Here is a 14,516-nt window from a genome sequence, read left to right as displayed (position 1 = left end):
CAGACCTTTGTGAGCTCACAAAGGTCTGAGAAAGCAATGGCCAAATACTAAGAAAATATTTATTCTCACCTCCACTGGGGTCCCTATTAAAATTTCTTACTATTTCAAATCAAAATACCCTCTAGGCTATTGCCCTCCAACTTCAATGGCAAAAAGCAGACAGGAAAATTCTTTTCTTCTGGAAATATATGCGTATATTAACGCATGTATGTGGAACCTAGAAAAATGGTACAGATGAGCCTGTTTGCAGGGCAGAAGTTGAGACACAGATGTAGAGAACAGACATATGGACATCAAGGGGGGAAAACTGCGGTGGGGTGGGGTTGGTGGTGTGCTGAATTGGGCGATTGGGATTGACATGTATACACTGATGTGCATAAAATTGATGACTAATAAGAACCTGCAATATAAAAAAACAAACAAAACAACTAATACTAAACTTTCATTGGGTTATTTGTATGGAAATATGTTAATATAAATGTTTCAGACATTACATGAAATTTCTAAAAATCTTTAAAAAAAAAAAGAACTAGGTTGGTCTAAGAGGACAATAATTATATCATATTGTCATGGCCCCTTTCTCAAACCAGAGTCTTCTCCGTTTTTATCTTGATGAATCTGGCTAATGGTTTATCAATTTTGTTTATCTTCTCAAAAAAACAGCCTTAAGTTTTGTTGATCTTTGCTATTGTTTCCCTCATTTCTTTTTCACTTATTTCTGATCAGATCTTTATGATTTATTTCCTTCTGCTAACTTTGGGGTTTTCTTGTTCTTCTTTCTCTAATTGTGTTAGGTGTAAGATTAGGTTGTTTATTTGAGATGTTTCTTGTTCCTTGAGGTAGAATTATTGCTATAAACTTTCCTCTTAGAACTGGTTTTGCTGCATCCCAGAGTTTTTGGGTCGTCGTGTTTTCATAATCATTTGTTTCTAGGTATTTTTTGATTTCCTCTTTGATTTCTTCAGTGATCTCTTGGTTCTTAAGTAGTGTATTGTTTACCCTTCATGTGTTTGTATTTTTTACAGTTTTTTTCCTGTAATTGATATCTAGTCTCATAGCGTTGTGGTCAGAAAAAAATACTTGATATAATTTCAATTTTCTGAAATTTACCAAGGCTTGATTTGTGACCCAAGATATGATCTATCCTGGAGAATGTTCCATGAGCACTTGAGAAGAAAGTGTATTCTGTTGTTTTTGAATGGAATGTCCTATAAATATCAATTAATTCCATCTTGTTTAATGTGTCATTTAAAGCTTGTGTTTCCTTATTTATTTTCATTTTGGATGATCTGTCCATTGGTGAAAGTGGGGTGTTAAAGTTCCCTACTATGATTGTGTTACTGTCTATTTCCCCTTTTATGGCTGTTAGCATTTGCGTTATGTATTGAGGTGCTCCTATGTTGGGTGCATAAATATTTACAATTGTTATATCTCCTTCTTGGATTGATCCCTTGATCAGTAGTGTCCTTCTCTGTCTCTTATAATAGTCTTTATTTTAAAGTCTATTTTGTCTGATATGAGAATTGCTACTCCAGCTTTCTTCTGATTTCCATTTGTATGGAATATCTTTTTCTATCCCATCACTTTCAGTCTGTATGTGTCCCTAGTTCTGAAGTGGGTCTCTTGTAGACAGCATATATACAGGTCTTGTTTTTGTATCCATTCAGCCAGTCTATGTCTTTTGGTTGGAACATTTAATCCATTTACATTTAAGGTAGTTATCGATATGTATGTTTCTTTTACCATTTTCTTAATTGTTTTGGGTTTGTTATTGTAGATCTTTCCCTTCTCTTGTGTTTCCTGCTTAGAGAAGTTCCTTTAGCATTTGTTGTAAAGCTGGTTTGGTGGTGCTGAATTGTGTTAGCTTTTGCTTGTCTCTAAAGGTTTTAATTTCTCTGTCGAATCTGAATGAGATCCTTGCTGGGTAGGTAATCTTGGTTTTAGGTTTTTCCCCTTCATCACTTTAAATATGTCCTGCCACTCCCTTCTGGCTTGCAGAGTTTCTGCTGAAAGATCAGCTGTTAACCTTATGGGGATTCCCTTGTATGCTATTTGTTGTTTTTCCCTTGCTGCTTTTAATATTTGTTCTTTGTATTTAATTTTTGATAGTTTGATTAATATGTGTCTTGGCGTGTTTCTCCTTGGATTTATCCTGTGTGGGACTCTCTGTGCTTTCTGGACTTGATTAACCATTTCCTTTCCCATATTAGGGAAGTTTTCAACTATAATCTCTTCAAATATTTTCTCTGTCCCTTTCTTTTTCTCTTCGTCTTCTGGGACCCCTATAATTCGAATGTTGGTGCGTTTAATGTTGTGCCAGAGGTCTCTGAGACTGTCCTCAATTCTTTTCATTCTTTTTTCCTTATTCTGCTCTGCAGTAGTTATTTCCACTATTTTATCTTCCAGGTCACTTCTCCGTTCTTCTGCCTCAGTTATTCTGCTATTGATTTTTTCTAGATAATTTTTAATTTCATTTCTTGTGTTTTTCATCATTGTTTGTTTGCTCTTTAGTTCTTCTAGTTCCTTGTTAAACGTTTCTTGTATTTTCTCCATTCTCTTTGCAAGATTTTGGATCATGTTTACTATCATTACTCTGAATTCTTTTTCAGGTAGACTGCCTATTTCATCTTCATTTGTTTGGTCTGGTGGGTTTTTACCTTGCTCCTTCATCTGCTGGATATTTCTCTGTCTTCTCATTTTACTTAACTCACTGTGTTTCGTGTCTCCTTTTTGCAGGCTGCAGGTTTGTAGTTCCCATTGTTTTTGGTGTTTGCCCCCAGTGAGTAAGGTTAGTTCAGTGGGTTCTGTAGGCTTCCTGGTGGAGGGGACTGGTGCCTGTGTTCTCCTGGGTGAGTCTGGATCTTGTCTTTCTGGTAGGCAGGACTGCGTCCAGTGGTGTGTTTTGGGGTGTCTGTGAACTTATTATGATTTTAGGTAGCCTCTCTGCTAATGGGTGGGGTTGTGTCTTGTCTTGCTAGTTTTTTGGTATGGGGTGTCCAGCACTGTAACTTGCTGGTCGTTGAGTGGAGTTGGGTCTTAGCGTTGAGATAGAGATCTCTTGGAGAGGTCTCGCCAATTGATATTACAGGGGCCTGGAGGTCTCTGGTGGTCCAATGTCCTGAACTCAGCTCTCCCACCTCAGAGGCTCAGGCTTGACACCCGGCTGGAGCACCGAGACTCTGTCAGCCATGCTGCTGGCACAGCAGCTGTGTGGCAAAGGATATTTTATTTGACCTAGATAACACTGCACAAACTAAAATGGAGGTACAAAGGAAATCAGAGGCTATTGCTCAGCAAATTCAAATTACAGAAATTAACATAATATGAGAATCACTGTGCTCTGGAGCCTTGTAGTGTTTATTTTTGTTTGTTATTCTGATCAGTATTGAGCTATAACTTTTATATGATAATGAAAATAATTTTCCAGATATAAAATGTCCATTTATTCTGACTTTAGCCCAAACTGAATTTTAATTATATATTTTGCTTCAGTTTTTTTACACAACCTTCTTTTCTTTTTTACCACTGCCATGTGGCATGCAGGATCCTTAGTTCCCTGACCAGGGATCAGACCTGTGCCCCCTATAGTGGAAGCACAGAGTCTTAACCCCTGGAGCACCAGGGAAGTCCCACAACCTTCTTTTTTAAGACCACTCATTTCAATTAAGGATGGCAAAGACACACAAACAAATTATTACTCTACAGTGTAGTATATATCAATACAAAGCCTGTGATATAATGTGATCAGCAATGCAAGATTTTACTCAGCCTGTCTTACAGAGGTTGTAGTTGGGGCAGTACTTCTGGAGGATTTGACTTCTGAACAACTTTTCTTAGCAATTAAGTTTAGTGTCCTTTGGACCTAGTTTTTCTGGTTTCATATCCAAGATCCAAAATTGCCTAGCTGCTTGACTAGGTAAACTCCATAACATTTCAGTGCTTCAGTTTCTTTATCTGTTTAATAAGTGGCAGAATAGTTGTTCTAAGTATCAAATTAATGTGTGCAAAAAATGCTTAGAAGACTATCTGGCATAGAGTTAGTTCAATAAATATTAGTTTTTATGATTATTAAGAATGATTGCTTTGATATGTGGTAATTTCATTAATTAATTCAATAAACATTTCCCCAGAGCCTACTCTGTCAGACACTGCCCTAAGCCTTGGTTCCATAGCAGAGAGCATGCGTTAAAGTCCCTGTTTTCATGCAGAGTACTTCCTGAGATCAAGTGCGTTCATCTGCCATATAACGCTGTCGGCTCAAAAAAAAAAAAAAAAAAAACCACAAGGTGAGAGTTGTGTGTTAAGTTTTATTTGGGGCAAAATGAAGACTATAGCCCTGGAGACAGCATCTCAGATAGCTCTGAGGAACTACTCCAAAGAGGTAGGGGGGAAGGTCAGTATTATATACAATTTTAGTGAAGGGGGTACTTGCAGTCAAGCACACATTTTGGCAGAGGCTTGCTAGCCAGGAGGAACAGATGTCTCCTCTCCGTTAATGATTTTAGTGCTTTTCTAGATATGAGACGATGCAAGTTCATAAAATCTTTCCCTGAAAATATCTAACTATCTGAAGACCTGTTCTGCCAGATTTTCCCAGGGCACAGAGTGCCTCATTCCTGATCTCTACCCTGAACTCCTTTCAGGGTGTGTTGAAGGTCAGCGACTGCAGTGGCTAGTGACCTAATCCTTGTAGAGGCAGATGGCAAGTACCAATTTTTAGTTTGCAGGCCTTGGGAATGGATGTCTTAAAATTTCAGGTCCCTAAAATGAGCAAAATACAAAGAAGGCTGTAAGGCATATAGTATTTACCAGACTTTCTGGCAATCTCATTTTGCTCCAAAGGAAAGGTTAGGAAAAGGAATGAAAGTTAGAAGCAAATGTTCTTCAACCTTCTGCACAGGTCGTTGCTTATATGATATGATTTGAGGGGCACTGTTGAAAGGCTTCAGGTTTCTAAATCTTTCTTTAACCATGATATGGTAGACAAAAAAAATGTTGCTTGCCATTTCAGTAAACAAAGAATCTTGCCTTCCATTCCAGTAAACAAGGAACGTTGCCTGCCAACAAGCCATCAGCCACTGTAGCTGCCCCCGCAACAGTGCACCTTGGGGGGAATTCAGAATGGCGAAAATCAGGATACTGGCTGTAGATAGTTAAGATGCATATCAAAAGAATAATTTCAATGAGCCCAGACTCTTGCATCTTCCCATACATAGAAAAGGGCTAAATTCATTAACTTAAAATGTCTATTTCTTGTGATTAGGAGAAATCCTTTGATGTCCAACTACATGTTTTTTTTTTTTCTTTCAGCAAAAACTCCTACATATCCTAGCTCCTCCCTTACTTCTTTGGAGCAGTTCCTCAGACGTATCTGAGAGACTGTGTCTCAGGCTATAGTCCTCAGTAAGGTACCTGATTAAAACATAACTTGCAACTTCAGTCGACAATATTCTCATTATTAGAACTTTCTTAGTTTGGCATAAAAGATGATGATTCACGGAACACGCTTTTAGCACACAAATTTTTCTGGAAAGAATGACAGAAATTGTCACGATTACCTATTAGTGCAGTAGAAAAATCAATCTATCAGGTATGGGCAAGCTGGGAAAATACTGAGAGCAACAGGAGAAGCAATTGGAGTTGAAGAAGACTAAGAGAACGGATGATTTTCCCTGAGGATGGGAAGACCCTTTGCAAACAGTGCAGAAGAGGCCCCTGGACAGCCTGGGTGGGTCTGAAGGCTTGGATACCAGGGGAGAGAGGGAAGAAGCACACACACAAAGAATGGCGAGTGGGACCCCTCACTCCCACGCTTCAAAATATGACAAAACAAGACCAGAAAAAGAACACATTCCTCTATTCTGTTTAAGGGAAAGATGACCTATGACCCTGGGAAAGTCATTGAACTTCTCTGAGCCTCAAGGTCTTCCCCTCTAAAATGACGATGTCAATACATCTCTTGCTACACTGTCATAAGGATCGAATGAGATGATACATGTAGAGCTTAGCTCATATAATGGGCACACGATATATGAAATAATAACGACAAAGATAACAGTTATTTTATTATTGTCCTTATCTTAGAATATAAATGTCCATAAGACAGGAAGAAAAGAGGTGCTCATTTTTCATGTCATTACAGTACCTAGAAGAAAGCAACATGAAGTCGGGGGTTTATACACGACATACATATATATGGCTTAAAAACCAAATTGTGAATATGTGAGTGAATGTGTGCGTCATGCCCAACACTGTGCAAGATATCACAGGACTGCATGTCAAGTATGAGATGACTATCGCTCTCAAGTGATTTGCCATCTAGATGGTGAGACAAAAATCACATGCGCAAATTCAGAGAGGAGTCAGTGTAAGCAGAAGTCTAAGGCAAGTCTTCTAAGAATAGAAAAGAATTGATCTGGGTGTTAAAGAATGGAAAGATTTTGATGAGGGCAAAAACTGAAGGAGGATTGTACATGTTGAGAAGAGGATAATTCAGGAAAATTGATGGTATGTTGGAGCCAGGCACAAAGGGCCTTAAGAAATGATGGCAAAATATTTTGCACACCCAGAAATGCTAAACCATCTCATAAATATGAAATTTAAGGTCCTGAGTTTTGAGGGAATAGCAAATAGTGGCAAAGGGCTGACAGTGACAGGAATTACTGGTTACGCATACCCTAGGAAATAAGCCACAGCAAAGATGGTTCTGTTTTCCCATCAATACACCTCTCATCATTTGATTTCAAAATAATCATTTTCAAGAAAAAAAATGGACTATGGAAAAAAGTAATTACACATTCGGAGACATAATAGTTGCCTTCAGTTTTTTCTTTACTCTTGCATTGATTTCCAAATAGAGTTGGCAGATGCAAATTACAAACATACGGCACTTCATAAACACCGCAAAACTTCCAGGGCAGTTCAAAGCCAAATGCAGAGTCAAAAGTCTGGCAAATAAAATGTGAGATCACCCCACAGAACAGCTGATAAAAAGCCCCAAATCTGACATATACACACTACTATATATAAAATAGATAACTAATAAGGACCTACTGTATAGCACAGGGAACTCTACTCAATACTCTATAATGACCTATATGGGAAAAAAATCTAAAAAATAGTGGATAGTGGATATATGTATACATAAAACTGATTCACTTTGCTATATACCTGAAACTAACACAACATTGTAAATCAACTATACTCCAATAAAAAATTTTTAAAAAGCCCTAAACTGCATTTTTTCTCGAGACCTTTTGCTCTTACATTGTGAATACCCACTCTGAAATCAAAGGAAGTCAGGCTGCATATCAGTGGCTGATCTGTCCTTCCGTTCGCAGCCAGGAGCCAGGCTTATACACCCTGAGTCCACAGGAGCTAGGACCCGCAAAAAATGAGAAAATGGTTTCTATAGGATTAAGAATGAACCCATCCCAGGCCTTGGCTCAAGGAGGGGCAGCCACCTCAGTAACTCTTACTAACTGTGCTCAGGGATGGGAATCATTTGTTGGGAAGACAAAGGCACCTATCAACATAGTGGAATAGTGGACAGAACTAATTTGGCCTTATCATCAGCAATAAACAGCTTTATTTATGTTGCTCCAGTCTCTTGGCTTAGAAAGAGAATTAATTTAAAGTAAATATTAATAAAACTGAGAATTCATTTTTAATTTTTTTGGATTATCTGATCTGTTACTACAAATGCATAGCAATGTATTGAAACGTTAGTCAAAGCACAGACAAGAAATTAGGGTAAATGACACAGACTTTCTTCTGTATCATGGAAAGAATTTTAAGCATGTCAAAATTCAACAAAAAATTCATCTTTTAATACTTAGTTTAATTAAATATTCAACATCATTCACAGTAGGAATAGGGAGATAATCGCTTAATGGGATATAGGATTTGTGAGTATATGAGGGATTGTGGTTGGGCATGAGCATGAATTTTCTCTAACCATTGAGGTTTCCATAAATTTATGATTCATCTAACTCATTCTTGAACTGCTTAAAGGACCCATACTATATTATTTTCCCTGAAGGGCAAAGGCTAATTTCCTATTCGTTTATAGTCAACAAATAATCATTGAGTCACAGGCATTGTATTATTTTGAGGATTTTGTATAACTTGGCATATTTTAGGCATTTCTATTGATTCCTATTAAGTAGAATTCTGCACAAGTGAGTTACCCTGTGGCTAGACATACTATCAGACATTTCAGTTCCTGGGATCCTGTCCAGACTTTTTCCGCAGCCTGCTGCCTTGATGTAGACCACTTTATTCCTATCACCTTGAACCCCTGATATTTGATGAAATATTTTTATGATTTTAGATTTCTTACTAACGGAATCACTAGCAATTTATCCATGATGGATTGAGAGATAGTGATTTTGTTGGTAGATAGAGAAGGTGATAGAGTAGCTAGAATTAAAACTCAGCAGGATCCTGTGTGGCTCCTGGGCATGGAAGTCTTTCTGTCCCTCGTTTCTTGTAGGAAAAAGACTCCAACCACCATGACTTACCCTGGGTTCGAAAGGGCAGATTCTAACCAACAGGGAAAGGAGGGGATGCAGGGATGGGGGAGGGGCAGCTAGGAAACAATAATGTAGCCTTGGGACAGGGTCTTTGTTCCACCTCAAGGGATACACATAACAATGTCTTTAAGCTCTTTAAGATGTCATCATTCTTTATACCAAAGAAAGACCACCTGAGCCTACATTAAAGGAACCAGGGAAGCTCATCAAGACATTACCTGAGACCAGATTAGAGGAGTGAAGGCCCTGCACACACCCTAATCTTATCAGGAACCCCGCCCTTGAACATTGCTATACAACTCCTCATTAAATCCTCTCAGGTGGGGACACATAGTTTTTTGGGGCAGGAGCCTGCTGTGTCCCCCTTTGCCTGGCAAAACAATAAAGCTATTCGTTTTCTACTTCACCCAAAACTCTGTCTCCAAGATTCGATTCGACACCAGTGCACAGAGGCCGAGCTTTTAGCATCAGAATGAAAAGTGTGACTTATGAATGTAAGACAGACAGGGAAAAAAACAAAAACAAAAAAAAACAGTTCTAGGTAAACAAGAGGTAAAAATAATAGTACTATAATCAGAAATACATAGACTACCTAAATCTAAGAGCATGAGAGGGAGGGAGAGAAAGAGGGAGAGAGGGAAGGAGGTAGAGAGAGTGATAGAAATGCACAAATAGAATTTCCTCTCCTCCTCTTTTTAAAACATTTATGTCAACTCTGATTTAATTAGCGTACATTGCAATGTCTCCCTAGCAACAGTCTCTCATTGGTCACCCAGCCCGCATGTGATTCCATGAAATCCAGGTCAACCTTATGCCTAAACACAGAGCTCCACCACCACCCTCGTGATAAGATAAGCAGAAACAGCTTAAGGGGACAGCAATAAGACCTATTCCTTTTTCCAATTAGGGCCTAATGATCTTTCCTAAGGGGCTACCTTATCAAATACACCCAGACAGAACCAATCTCTTCTTGCCAATTAAGCTCTCATTTTTTAAAGTAACATCAATAAAAACATTACTGAGTTATTGGTTGCCTCAAATATGAATACAAGCCTGCATAAACTGCAGAGACACATCTGGAGAGATTGTCTTGGGGCAAAATCTCCTGAGACCTCCTAAAGAGCCATATTCAAAGTTAGGCAAGACTTCAAACTGTCTCCATTAAGGCTTAGTTGAAAGGAAGTTTTTAATTTTAAATTACAAAATCAACCATAAGGAGATCCTATAGCATAAAATCAAGGATGACACCATAGAAATTGTGAAGAGAACAATTTTAATGTCATAATAGGTTGTTAAATTTTACTGAAAAGAAAAAGAAAACCAAAACTCTATCATTCAATAGCAAATTGAAAGATTGTTCAGGATTCAGCACACTTTTTATCCACGTACGGGGGGGATGCCCAAGCTGCTTTAGCTTCTATAAAGTGCTAAAGTGTCTCTGATATTTTAAGTAAGATTTTATTGCCTGGTATGTATCTATACTCTTATTTCTTTGTTCGTTTACTCACCCAAGACTGCAGGCTTCACAGAAGGAGTCTAGGATAAAAATATATCTTAAGGCAAGTTGTCGATATTAAGTGAAATCTGACATTTCCTTTTATTGTGCTGCATGATTTCTCCTAGTATAATGAGTGTCCTCGAATTTGTGCCAAGTGAAGCATTCCTTTTAGCATATCTATCTGGAGATGAGGCTAAACTACACACTGCTATGGTATTTGCTGAATTTCCAAGGAAAAAAATGTCCACTGCTGGAAGACACCCTCACCACCCCCCTACTGGAACATCTGGAATGGGAATTTAGAAGCTGCCAAGATGTCATTAAAACTGTGGATTGCAGCACTTCCTGTGTTGCTAAATTCTCTTACAAACGCATCTTCCTACAAAAATCCTATACCACTGCAGCCTTAGGATCCAAAGTAAGGGAATTATTTATTTGATTGTTGTTGTACCATACAGATAGTGAAATGTGACACTGTTTCTTTTCCTAGGAACTGACAACAGGGACCAGACCTTAAGTAATTTCACTTCACTTTGAATGTAACTTGACTTCCACTTCTCATGGGACACAGTGATAGGAGGCAGCTAGAGTGTGAAGGTTAGGCTGATTAAATGGACAACAGTGAAAGATCTTTGTGTCCTGGAGTCAAGGAGGTTGCAGCCATTCCAAAGATATTCATGTGGAAACAACTTTTGTCTTTACTTCTTTGGTCTGGGTCATAGTTCTGTTGGTTTCTGTCAGTTCAATAAACATTGAACATTTATTATGCTCCAAACATGGCAACAGATACTGGGAGTATAAAGATGAATATTAACTCAGGGTCCTGCCCTTGCAGTGTTAACAAGGACCTCAGATTCACTCATTCATAAATTCACTACAACATGGTAAAAGGTAGGAAAAGCCTAGAAAAGGGGTGCTTAGGTTTGGATGGAGTTTTGAAGCACGAGGCTGTCTGCTTATTTTTAAGAAGCACTGTAGGAAAGGCTGAAGCTGGGTGTTAAGATCTGTGATTTTTCTTCAGAGAATACATTCACTCGTACCCTTGATATTTACTGAATGACTAGTCTGTGTTCAAATTATCTTAAAGTCTAATTGTGAAGAAAGACAAGTAAACTACTATTACACAATAAGAGAAGTCCTGTGATAGAAATGTAAGTAGTTGTTATGGGTTGAACAGGCTCCTAAAAATTCATGTGTTAAAGTCCTAACATAGTACATCAGAATGTGACCTTCTGTGGAGATAAAGTCTTTACAGAGATAATTAAATTAAAATTAGATTATTAGAGTGGACACTAATCCAATATGACTGGTTTATAAAAAGGAAAAATTTGGAAACAGAGACATGCATACAAGGAGAAATGTGATGTGAACATGAAGATGACCATCTTTGTAGCCAGAGAGAGGCCTAGAATAGATTCTTTCTTCACAATTGCCCTCAGAAACTAACAACATTGTAAAGCAATTTTACTCCAATTAAAAAAAAAAAAGAAAAAGAAAGAACCAATACTACCAACACCTTCATTTAGGACATCTAGTCTCCAGAACAATTAGACAATAAATTTCTGTTGTTGAAGCCACTCAGTTTGTGGTACTTTGTAACTACAGCTCCAACAAACTAATACAGGGATTTATTGTGAACACCAAGAAAAATACAAGAAAGTTCCAACAGTGACCTTTTATATGTCTTGTGTGAAATCCAGTAACTCAATAAGATCATTTAATTCCCAAACAAGAGTTGTTCATCTATTTAACAAATATTCATTAAGTATCTACTATGTAAGATATATTTCCTAGGCATTGTGAGTAAAACACAGAGTGATAAGGACCCTCAGGGAGTTTACAACCTGATGGAGAGAGACAAGCAATAAACAAAATTTAAAATTAGGATTATTTCTGATTGAGATAAAGCAATGAAAGAATAAAAAGGATAATATTATAAAACATAGCCAAGGAGATATGCCTAGATAGGCTTGTCAGGAAAGGACCATACAAAGAGATAAAAAAAGAGTATTTGGTATTTACTTTTCAAATCAACAAAGTAAAGTTTAAAAGAGTTTCTTCCAGATGGTTATTGGTTTTATTTCAAATTCATGTGCTGAACAATTAATTTGAATACATCATTGGGAATTGCCCTTGTAATACCAGGGAATGACCTTCTTTATAATACTTCTGGGGATTGTAATGTTTATAAAAATATTTGAGGCACATGATGGTGAATTACAAAGGATTCTGGTCCCTTTAGATTTTGGGACATGTCTCACAAGAAACAGAGGGGCAGGTAGACATTAGAATCAATTTTAGCAAGTAACATAAAAAAGTAAAAAACCTTTGGGAAAGCTAAAGATTTGGGGCCCCAGAGTGTATGTTGGGTGTTAGGGAACCTATAGTGAGGCCACAGAATTAGTTGGGTGAAAGCTTTCTCTTTATACCCATGTCTCTTATCCACATAACCTGGATAGACCATCACTGCACCTGCACCATCACTCCCAAGGGTCAAGAAAGCTATTGATCCAGACCAGGGCTAACAATTGTATAAATGTATATCAGTGCAGCCTAAGAATTGGGTGAACCAATTATTACAGTGATCTCCGACTGTTCAGCAGAGCCTGGAGCTTCCCCTGCTTCCAAAGTCACCGAGCCAGATAATAATGTAAAAAAAGCAGTGCCTAATGTAAAGCATGTCATGGTTTTTTGGTGGGTTAGGGGATGGCTGAGGTGGAAAAATACGCAGTAGGTAACTTGGAATACAGCACTAGAATGCAACATTTTGCCTTGAGACCATTTCCTCCCAAAACTCACCTAGAGGAGGACAAGCTAAAATCTAGACTTTTTTCTACTTCAGAAGCATTAAGAGTTATGACGTTTGATAATTACATGGCCCTCAAAGAGATGAGTTAGTATGAATAAGAACTAATTGGAAATATTGAGTATGAAGATATAATTTTAACATAAAAAAAACTCAAAAGATCTCCTTTGCCTCTGTTCATTTTGTAGTTTAGGCTGAGGGGCAACAGTAATCAGGGGAAGCTCTTTTTATGATAATGGCCGGGTTGCAAAAGGGAAAGTAGAAACCCAGGAGGTCTCTTAAGTCTTATTTTCAGAACTGGCACTCTATCATTTCAATTACATTATATTGACTAGAATCAGTCATGTGGCCAAATCCAAATTCAAGGAGATGGAGAGTACTCTAGGCCTGTTTATGAGGAACTGTGATATTACATGCAAAGGACATGGATAGAGAGATAAGTAAAAAATTGGAGCCAGTATTTCAATATACCTGAGATTGTCACTAAATTTCTCAATGGAGTCACTAGATTTGAGAAGACAGTGGAAAATTATGTTTGAAGTGGTGAAGGAGAGAATATTAGCCTAGAATGTTATACCACGTTAAATTAATATTGACAGACATGTATAAACTAAAGATACTTCTGGGAATAAAGAGTTCATAAGATTGAATATACAAAATTCTTCTTGGAAAATACTCTCTGAAGAAGTATACAGAAAGAGAAGAAATTAACTAAGGAAAACAATGAGGGACCTAGGGGAAATACATTTACTAATACATTAGTAAATTATATTATTGTCTAAGTAAGTAAGGATCAAGTATAAAAACTTGTGTCTATAATCATCTAGAATTAAAGTTTAGTCCAGTGGTTTAGTTTGTCCAATCAACCTGTCTACAATGATGGAAATATTCTATGTCTTGTACTATCCAATTTGCAGGCCACTAGTAACATGGAACCATTGATCACTTGAAATGTGACCAGTGGAACAAAGAAACTAAAATTTAAATTTTCCTTTATTAAAGAATTTAAATATTTATATGTGGTTAGTGGCTACTGTTTTGGACAGCATAGCAATTATAGGGTAGTTAGAAGTGGAGGTTACACCAGGAGAATAAACTGAGGTGAGAACATGCTAAGTTACTTGTCTTAATCCAAGAAGTGATATAAGTATTGATAGGTTTAATATATTGAGACATGAATAGAAATATATGCATAGGATTTAATAAGTAACCAAAAAGTGGAAGAGAATGTGTTAAATATAAATCCATAGAGGAAAAATCTCCAATGAAAGAAAAAAGAAAAGTAGAAGGCAAATAATTTTGACAAACAGAAAACAAGACTTAAGATGCAGAAATAAGTACAATTATAATAGTTAATATGATAGTTCTAAGAGGTCAAATGAACTAAAACACTCAGATTGGAAATTAATCCAGCATATGCTGTCCTCAAAATAAAGGAAACATAAATATTGACAAAAAGAGAGTAGAAAAAAAAATTAACAGTACCGCAGTCCTTTCATTCAAATAAATATTTTTATCATCAAAAAAAGATTTAAGGAACAATTTTAACTTCAGCCCTAATAAAGAAATACTCTTGATATTCTGGAATTTCAGTGAATATTTGTCATCCTTCTGGATTCCCAGCCTCTGGATTCTCTCCCTGTTTGACTAATCACCTACTGTATGGCACAGAGCCACC

The sequence above is a fragment of the Eubalaena glacialis genome, chromosome 17 (assembly GCF_028564815.1).
Source record: "Eubalaena glacialis isolate mEubGla1 chromosome 17, mEubGla1.1.hap2.+ XY, whole genome shotgun sequence".
Taxonomy (NCBI): domain Eukaryota; kingdom Metazoa; phylum Chordata; class Mammalia; order Artiodactyla; family Balaenidae; genus Eubalaena; species Eubalaena glacialis.
The sequence above is the reverse complement of the archived record's forward strand: the minus strand, read 5'-3'. Positions refer to the sequence as shown.